This window comes from Amblyraja radiata, chromosome 35 (genome assembly GCF_010909765.2).
Source record: "Amblyraja radiata isolate CabotCenter1 chromosome 35, sAmbRad1.1.pri, whole genome shotgun sequence".
Lineage (NCBI taxonomy): Eukaryota > Metazoa > Chordata > Chondrichthyes > Rajiformes > Rajidae > Amblyraja > Amblyraja radiata.
In genome coordinates this window covers 11,155,463-11,165,437 of record NC_045990.1, presented here as the reverse complement: position 1 = coordinate 11,165,437, position 9,975 = coordinate 11,155,463, and positions in this window count along the sequence as shown.

The window sequence follows — 9,975 nt, the reverse complement described above, 5'->3', positions numbered from 1 at the left end:
CTACCTCCTCTGGCAGTTTGTTCCATACACCCATCACCCTATGTGTGAAAACATTACCCCTCAGATTCCTATTAAATCTTTTCACCTTCACCATGAACCTATGTCCTCTAGTCCGCGATTCACCTACTCTGGGCAAGAGACTTTGTGCATCTATCCCTCCACCATTTTATACACCAATCCTTGTACTGCTGAACTTAAACCCTGAACAGCAGGGAAACTCCTCGTTGGGTTCAATGACATCTGAAGTAAAGGTGTATCATTTTGGGCCACTTTACTCACTGTCAGGGTGAGGGCTTTGCCATGTGTCAATGGATCCAGCCTTTCAGATATTGCACAAGAGATGAATACTTCACAGAGTGAAAGGGCATGCAGAAATCATCAATTCAAATGCTTCCTCTGCCTCATACGCTCCGAAGGAAGTGAGTTGGGATGAAGCAGCGGAGATCGACAGTGGTGTCCTGAGCTGCAATAAACTCTCCACAATGAGGACACCACCAAAAACAAGTAGCAAGAAAACACACAGATCACTTTGTTGGATGGAAAGTACATACTTTTTAATTGTGTTTACAATGCAAAGAGTTTAAAAATACAATCATTTGGATGCCCATAACACTAAATTCATTGATTTGCTTCCATGATCTTGGTCTGAAATGGTAAGTCTTTGAAATGTTGAACTGAATCGTTTGCGTTTAGGATTTTCTCCGATAGCTTTTCCTGGCCATGCATTACACCAAATGCAAATCTGCATAAAGCCCGTGCTTTAACTTCGTTTTCCAAGGAGTAAGTTTAAAGAGGCCCTGGCGGAACCCCCGCATTGATGTATGAAATTGCCAAATGTGATTTTTAAACCAGGCTTTACCGATTCTGATCAGGGGCTATACAGCCTCCGACTGGCGTATCCCTGCTGCAGCACAGATAAACTGCTGGGCTTCATTAGCGCAAAAGGCCAGCTTTGAAAACTGAAAATTGCCATTTGTTTTCAGAAGGCCTCAAGTCACTCTTGTGGAGGAGGATCAGTCTTTGGCCACTGAGCGAGCTTTGGGGTTGTACAGGGTTTTGTAAGAACAATTTTCCATTAGAAAAAAATGCAAATGTAAAAATAAACATCGTGTTAATGACCACAAGTAATGAGATGCGTTTGGTGTAAATAAGTTGTAACACAAGTGCCAACATTTGTCATTTTTAAACATTATTCATCCTGCTCTCTTCCTGTCTCTCTCTCACACACACAACCCAGTGAGGTTTTTAGTCTGGATAAGAGGCACAACATCAGTCCCATATCTTATTAAATTGCAAACATCAGCTGGAGAGGCAGAGAGCAGAAGATACAACGTGAACAAGATACTGAGCTCAGGTTAAAACCCACAAGGGTGGGCAGAAATCTTTCTGCTCTGGTACAGCCCAAGTATCATTTGGAACTATTTAATGAAAGGCAATGACTGGTGTGATCTCCATGGGGAAGATCAGATCCACTCCGACTGAATACACAGCCCTGAAGCAGCCAACTCCACGACAGTTCTGCCGAGAGCCCAACGCCCTTCAGCGCCGTGCTTGCATTACATGAACCTAGAGTGATTGTCAACAGGGCATTGGACTGAAGGCAACCCTGAGTGTCTCGACCAACACAGCGTACACATGCAAACATGCTCCACATCGGGGAGGAGCAGGAACTTTGATGTTCCAACCCTCACCTGACCCTGAGACACCAAGATTAATGGTGATAGAAACAAAATGCTGGAGTAATTCAGTGGGACAGGCAGCATCTCTGGATAGGAAGAGTGGATTCAATAGACAATAGGTGCAGCAGTAGGCTATTCGGCCCCTCGAACCAGCACCGCCATTCAATGTGATCATGGCTGATCATCCCCAATCAGTACCCCGTTCCTGCCTTCTCCCCATATCCCGACTCCGCTATTTTTAAGAGCCCTATCTAGCTCTCTCTTGAAAGCATCCAGAGAACCTGCCTGAGGCAGAGAATTCCATTCGTTCTATCCAGTGCTGCTGCCTGTCCCGCTGAGTTACTCCAGCATTTTGAGTCCATCTTCAATGTAAACCAGCATCTGCAGTTCCTTCCTACACTAAAGATTAATGGTGACATCCCCCTGCTACTGCAAGACCACGTCCCATCATCGAGCTCAGCTCCTCACTGGACTAGGGGCACGTAAAGTTGGCACGCAGTAACTTGCTGTGTCACGCAACACAAGGTAATGGTGTCGCACTTGACACATGCAATGGCCAGCAGTGCTGTACCATGAATGCATGCTGCACTCTGGTGCATGCAGGCAGCAGTGCAAGGACCTCAACAGAATTCCTTTTCCCACCGATCACGTACGACAAGCTGAAATGTACAGACACAACAGAAGCACTAAAGCTTGGATTCAAAGCACGAACACCCTCAGCAAAAGTGAGCAGTATGGCCATCATTTCCCTTGCTTAGTTTAGTTTGGAAATACAGCATGGAAACAGACCATTCGGCCCACCGACCATCGATGGTAGTGGTGTTACTCACTGGTCTCCAGCTGTGTTCACAGGTAATTGGCCTCACCCTCGAGGACTATTCACAGAAATGTCTGATCAGTGATGTGATTGATAAAGAATCATTCGCCCTTTAGAGCAGATGACACATCATTGATGATAAATGGTTCTAACAGAAGGGTGAGCAGCCTGGGGCAGTGGTTCAATGTTGGTGCCAATGACAGGTGGGAAGGGAGATGAGGTCCTGACAGGAGAATATGGGGAGTTGGTTGGAAGGTTAAAGAAACAGGACCTCAGCGTTACCACCTGTGCCATCAACAAGAAGTAGAAAGATCAGTTCAATGAGGCTAAGGAGCTGGGGGCAGGAGGGAAAGGTTCAGGTATGTGGATCACTGGGCTCTCATACAGGGCAGGCGGGACCTGTACATGAGGGGGATGTGTGGGGCAAGTTTTTTGAATGCAGAGTGGTGGGTGCCTGGAACACGCTGCCAAGGGTGGTGGTAGAGGCAGATTCTACAGAGCAAGGGTTTCCAACCTGGGGCAAATTTACCCCCATGGGATAAATTTCACCCACCCAGGGGGTAAATATGTTGATTCTGGATTTGTACATATTTTTTTCAAATATTTTTTTTTTAAATCTGAAATTCCGAAGAAAATTTGAATTTTGTGAAAAACATTTTTTTTCTTTCTACCGCTTTGGACTTAACGATCTGTATTTTATTTTCTACTTAATTGTCTCATTGATTGATGTGTTCTCATTGACTGACTGTGTTTGGTTCTGGTAATACCGACCGGTATCTGCTCATCATTAGTTGTTCATAAATAAGTGAACTAACATTGTTATGTGCTATTATGATTGTTATTTGAATTTAAAATAATAATGTTAAAAACAGTGTTTTAAAATTTCCCCTTTGTAGGATGCTTTATTCTGGGAGACGTGTAATCTCAAAATGACTGAACAAAACAGGGTGGGGGTAAATTTACTTTCGACAAGTTGCCAGGGGTAAACGGGACGAAAAAAGTTGGAAAACCCCTGCTATAGAGCCATTGAAGAGGCTTTTAAATAGGCACCTCTCTGTTGGATTGCAACCTTGTCGTGGTCGGGGAGCTTGTGTGTTTCAGTGACCCCTAGAGCTACACCAGCGGGAGATTCGTCTCCTGTTAGGGTCTCCTATGCTGGACAGGTCGAAGGGTAGAGGCCAGACCAAGAGCGATCCACTGGTCCTCCAGGTTGGGAGTTGAGGACAGGGCTAACAACCCTGTCTCGTAAAACAAATATGTTGCGGAAACAGCAACTGAAGGAATCAACATGCTGAGTGGAGGACCTTCGTTGTTGCCCTACATGCCAGGAGGCATAACAGGCAGTAAGTAAGTAAGAAAGTTAAGTAGGCACATGGATATGGAGGGATATGCATCCCGTGCAGGCAGAGGGGATTACTTTAACCTGGCACCACGTTCACCACGGACATCGTGGGATGAAGGGCCTGTTCCGATGCTGTACTGTTCTTTATTCTCTGATTTCTCTTTATTCACTGAGCATAAAAAACTTTGGGTGAAGGTTAAGGAGAGGATTCAACCGTGCATAACTTTGAAAGCCCGGTCCGGAGCAGAGAGGGAGCGACTGGCAATGCCAACAAGATCTTCTCAAAGTCCAGAGACATTCGCAATGACAGAAAGGATAAGAAACCATTCACACTCCATACTGCTCATTATAACACAAAATAAATAAAACACTATAACTTTTTTTTAAAAAGATTTTTGAAAAAATAAGACATTGTCCATGCAAGAATAACATTAAAAGCAATTTTGTCCCATTCTATCTCATCCACATCCATGTCAAGCAGTCTCAGATCCATCACCACCATTAGTTCTGCTTCCACGCAATTATCCATTGACATTGACAGGACTGCAAAGGTCAGGCCACAGCTCATCATCTCCCTTGCACCCCCCCACCTGCCTCATAGGCTTGGATAGACTGGATGTGGAGAGGATGTTTCCACTTGTGGGCAGTCTAGGATCAGAGGTCACAGCCTCAGAATTAAAGGACATTAGGAAGGAGATGAGGATGAATTTCTTCAGTCAGACGGTGGTGAATCTGTGGAATTCTTTGCCACAGAAGGCTGTGGAGGCCAAGTCAGTGGATATTTTTAAGGCAGAGATAGATAGATTCTTGATTAGTACAGGTGTCGGGGGTTATGGGGAGAAGGCAGGCGAATGGAGTTAGGAGGCAGAGATAGATTGAATGGCGGAGTAGACTTGATGGGCCGAATGGCCTAATTCTGCTCCTACCACATGAACTGACTCCACTAACTGTTGTGGATTAGCGACTTTAAGAGCAGTTTTTTCCCGTCATAGCATCTGATTCTGGCAGGAAGAAAAGCCTTGGGCAACAGGCCTGGGTTAGGTTGTGGCAACTGTCTCAAGAAAGGAAAAATAATCTGCAGCAACCTAGAGCTGGGATCAGGGAGGTGTTTTGGACATTATGGTGCCCTGAAATGGGGGGGACTATGTATAAACACTGCTGTCATTTCTACATGGTGAAACCAAAATGTAGAAAAATGGTCTTTATTAAAATCTGACAATATGATTCTGTAACCACATGTGATTTTTTTTCTATTACGAATCTTAAATTGTGGTGTACAGAGGCAAATAAATAAATGATGGGTCTTTGTCCCAAACATTATGGAGGGCACTGTATGGTAAGGAAAAAGCATCACATATCTGACATTCAACAAACTAAACCTCTACTAACTGACATGTGAGATGAGATCAGTCCAAACCTTGGGACACAACTAAACCCTGTTGTTATCTTGTGCCTAACAACACGAGCAATACTGGGCACTGCAGCGTAATACGTACCCAGATCAACCCATACATTAACATGCAAGTGATATATTGCAAATGACTAATCCCTACTTTTCTGACCAATCTACCATATGTAAAAGCTCCTTGTGGCTGCCTTTGTGTGGCATGCACACAGTATAGGCACCATCAATGTGTTCGCTGCAGCTAGAAGCTAACTGCAGAGAATACAATTAAAAAAACACTTTGTTCAAAATTAAAACGTAAAAAAATAAAAATGCAATAAAACTGCATTTACTTCTGGAGGACTGATAAATTGAACCATTGTGATTGAAGTGAATCCTGGCATTATTATCTGGTGCAGGATTCAGAGCACTCGTGGATCTACAAGTCTGACTGTGTGTGTGTGTGTGTGTGCGCATGTGTACATAAGGGGGGAGAGACTGACAGCCTGTTCTCTTGACAACACGCTCAATAAACCCAGGCGTTAAGAGAGCGAGGACAATTAAAGGTCAAAATGCCTCTTTCAGAAACTGCAATATCAAAAGATGTTTACAGAGATGTCTTCTTCACCATAAAGGGCTGACAGACATTAAATTCTTAGTCCAACACAACTAAAAAAAAAATCAATAGACAATAGGTGCAGGAGGAGGCCATTTGGCCCTTCGAGCCAGCACCACCAATCAATGTGATCATGGCTGATCATCCCATCAGTATCCCGTTCCTGCCTCTTGAAAGCATCCAGAGAACCTGCCTCCACCGCCCTCTGAGGCAGAGAATTTGAGCCCATTTGAGCCCTTATCTCTTCAGTGGACAAATGTTGAGCGGTGGCTCTTTACTGATGCCTACCTCATTGCAAGAGTATGTCAGATGCCTCTTGGTGCACAAGCACAAGATCTTTGGGTTGTTTTGACAATCACTTAGACATAAATGCTTTGTAGTTCAAAACCATTTTGCTGCCCTGGATCCATGTTCCTTACACAACAACAATTAATGCATCCGATTTGTGAAGTCCTTTCACTTCCACTATCCACCGAACTGCTTCCCTATTTCATCCATCTCTGCTATTCCAAAGGCTGCCATCTGATTTCACTCTACGCCTGCCCCCCCCCCCCCCCCCCTCGGTCGCAAGGACGAGCAGACCAGACATTGAGCAGAAGATGGGCTCTGGCATTATATTGAGCGAGTCACTCCCGCCAGCACCTTCACTCCATGCATTGAGTGAAAACACCAGCAGACCAGCGTACAACACGCACACACTTACACTTGTGCACTCACACTTTTACACTGCATACACAACAGTGACACTGCGTATATACACCTATCTTGTTTACACACACACTTACAGTGACAACTGCTTACACACTTGGTGGCATCGATCAGAGAATGGGGTTAGGAGGGAGAGGTGGATCAGCCATAATTGAAGAGCGGAATAGACTTGATGGTCTAATTCTGCTCCTATCACTTATGACCTTAGACACACATCAACCGTGTACATACACATACACACACACGGTGGCACTGTTTACACACTTACACCGTTTGACACACACACCTGCGTGCACACACACCTGCGTGCACACACACACACAGCAATCACCATTATCCACATCAAGGACAGCGAGTTGAGAATCCATTGCAAGGGATCACCTTGTTGGGCCTAGAAGTGATGCCACAGTGCAAAACAACTTGGTAAGTCTGTCAGCTGCACAGTATTACTTTGCCATGTAGTCAGTGCGGACGATGTTAACGTCTTTGCACATTTAATCGCACAGTCACATTGCGGTTTTTAGGGTTCACTACTGAAAGGCTCCTCAAGGCCCCGCAAAAAGTTTCTCTCTGGCCTGAATTCTCCTTTACACGTGTATGCTGGTGGACGTTGCTGAGAAACAGGGTCAGGCATGGCCGTCGCAGCCTCCTGAGATTCACTCGGTGAGATTATGGCTTATCTTGTCATTGGCTTCAACTCCCAGTCTCCCGCCTCGTCCCCACAGCCTTCCACCTGCGTGCGGCCTAGAACTCTGAGGGCGGCAGGCTTTTCATGGCACGCAGAGAAGGTGAGTGGTGTCGGGGCGGGAGAGTGAACTAGATCAGATGCAGAACACAGAGCAGAGGAGGACTCACAAATCCCCACAAACCTGCTCCACCCACCGTTCAACAGCTCATCCCATCATTGGTCTCAGCTCCATTTCATTGTCCGATCTCTTATACTCTATTTATCTCTTCAATATATTTAATGACTTGCCGTCGACAGTTCTCCAGGGCAGTGACCTTCAAGGATTCACAACCCTCTGAGAGAAGGAGTTTCTCCTACCTCAATCTTAAAATAAACTCCCTTTCCGCACAAGACGTTTCCCTCTCGTTCCAGACACCCCTTTAAATAAACTATCAAATAAACAACTTTGTAGAAAGTATCTACTCATATAATCTGTTGCATTTAATAATCTGCTTTAGTAAAATAATAAGATTCCCAGTAAGTTTAAAGCTTCTAACAGGCAAATTTTTTTTTTCTCTTTGGTGGTTTTTTTCTTCAGTTTCATTCGGCCAAAAGCGAGGAGATTTTTTTTCCCGAGCTGATCTGAGAATGCTCGGTGGATAGTTTATTGCAAAGTGCCGCTGAACATTAGGCGCCAGTTGAAAGGATTTGAAGGTGAAGGCAGCTTGACAATGCGGTGGCGAAACTACTAAAGGTTGGCATGCTGGCTTCACAGGCAGGAAATATCCAGTCTGGTAACGAGGCAGTGCTTTACATTCCGATTCCTGAGAGAGAGAGTGGAAGGATTTGGGATTGCGGGGGTGGGATGGGGGGGCTGGGATGTTAAGAAAATAAACAATGATCTTTCCACGGAGCAAATGGGCCCCCCTTCCTGCAGGATTTTCTGACGACAACACATGAGCATTAACTCCAGGGGGGAAGCTGAATGTTTGCAGAATAAGATTTTTAAATTCAGAACTGGCTTGTGGAAAGTAATATGAAGGTAAGGCAATTAATAGTGACATTATCAAACCTTGTTCACCTCTCCCATCTTGCCTTGCACCATCCCACTTTCACGTACTATCTCACGTACCTGTTCCCCTTCTATTTCAAGCAGCAGCACCTTGTCATTCTGAAACAGCCCCAAGCCAAAGAGCCAAATCCCAGCGTTGCCCATCGCGGTGTCGGATCTTCACCTGAACGCTCCCCCCACTCTCTGAACTAGTCTTACCACAGTTGCTATTCAGTTGCCGAGTTTCTATCCTTTTATACAGATCCTCTAAGATCAGTCTGAAGAAAGGCCTCGACCCGAAACATCGCCTATTCCTTCTCTCAATAGACAATAGGTACAAGAGTAGGCCATTCGGCCCTTTGAGCCAGCACCGCCATTCAATGTGATCATGGCTGATCATCCCCAATCAGTACCCCGTTCTTGCCTTCTCCCCATATCCCCCGACTCCGCTATTTTTAAGAGCCCTATCTAGCTCTCTCTTGAAAGCATCCAGAGAACCGGCCTCCACCACCCTCTGAGGTAGAGAATCTCTATAGATGCTGCCTCACCCGTTGAGTTTCCCCGGCATTTTTTGTCCACCTTCGATTTTTCCAGCATCTGCAGTTCTTTCTTAAACAACTCTTAGATCATCTTCCACCTGTATAGGCCTCGCAAGCCTGCCCCGCCATTCAATATGATCATGGCTGATCTCTCTCTGGCCTCAGCTCCACAATGGTAACCCAAACAATGGCGTGTGTAGCAGGGCTCCAATACTAACAAATGGCCCTTGCTGTACAACACGTGTATAAAACACAAGTGCAGATGATGATGAGAGAACAGTGGACATTTTCGCTCCCATTGTCAAATTATTTGATGCGATCTTCACTTTTATTCAGTTAAGAGATATAGCGCAGGAAACAGACCCTTTGCCACATGTACCACGTCCATGCGGGTACTTTAGAGAAAGGTTCAACTGCTGTGCGATTTTTGTGCTTCTTGCTCACGACAACCCTCAGCAGACCATCAAACCAAACATCTAACCGCCAGTGCTAAACTCTGAACAGCTTTCCGAATTCACATCCAACTCCCTCCGTCTACCACTCTCACCCGCCCTTCTCTCCGAGACCCTCAACCTTATCCTACACATACCGTGACGCCTATTTTAAAACCAATCCCACAGCCCTCACCTTCAAAATTACACCACAATGCAAGCCAGACTTTCAGCTTCCACCAGAAATGCAGGAGTTATCGATCCTGATAGGAAGAAAGGGTCATCCCTCAGGGGAAAGAGAAATTGTTCACATGCTCTAGATTCAATTAAATATGTAAATGAAAAACTGACCATGTTATATGGTGAAGTAGCTATACTTCACGTGTATGGACAAAAGACTGGATGTAGAATACAGAAAGGGATCGCAACAATTAAATGCTATTATTACAACAGTTAGTCTACTTGCAGTGAAACTGTCTCCAAAATGGTTTGCAAGTCAGAGAAAAGCAAGGACAGAGATGATCTTTGAACTGCTTTACTCACAGGGTGCTTGCTCTCCCCACTATCTCTTGCCGTGAGTGAGGCTCCACATACACACACGCGCGCACACACACACACACAGGGAGGGAGCAGCATAGTTCATTTCAGTAGATGTGATACAAAGGTCCAACTCGCAGCGCGGAAGGAGAGGTCATGTCGAGTGTAAGATTGGTTTGGTTTGAGACTGCAATCAACTGAAAT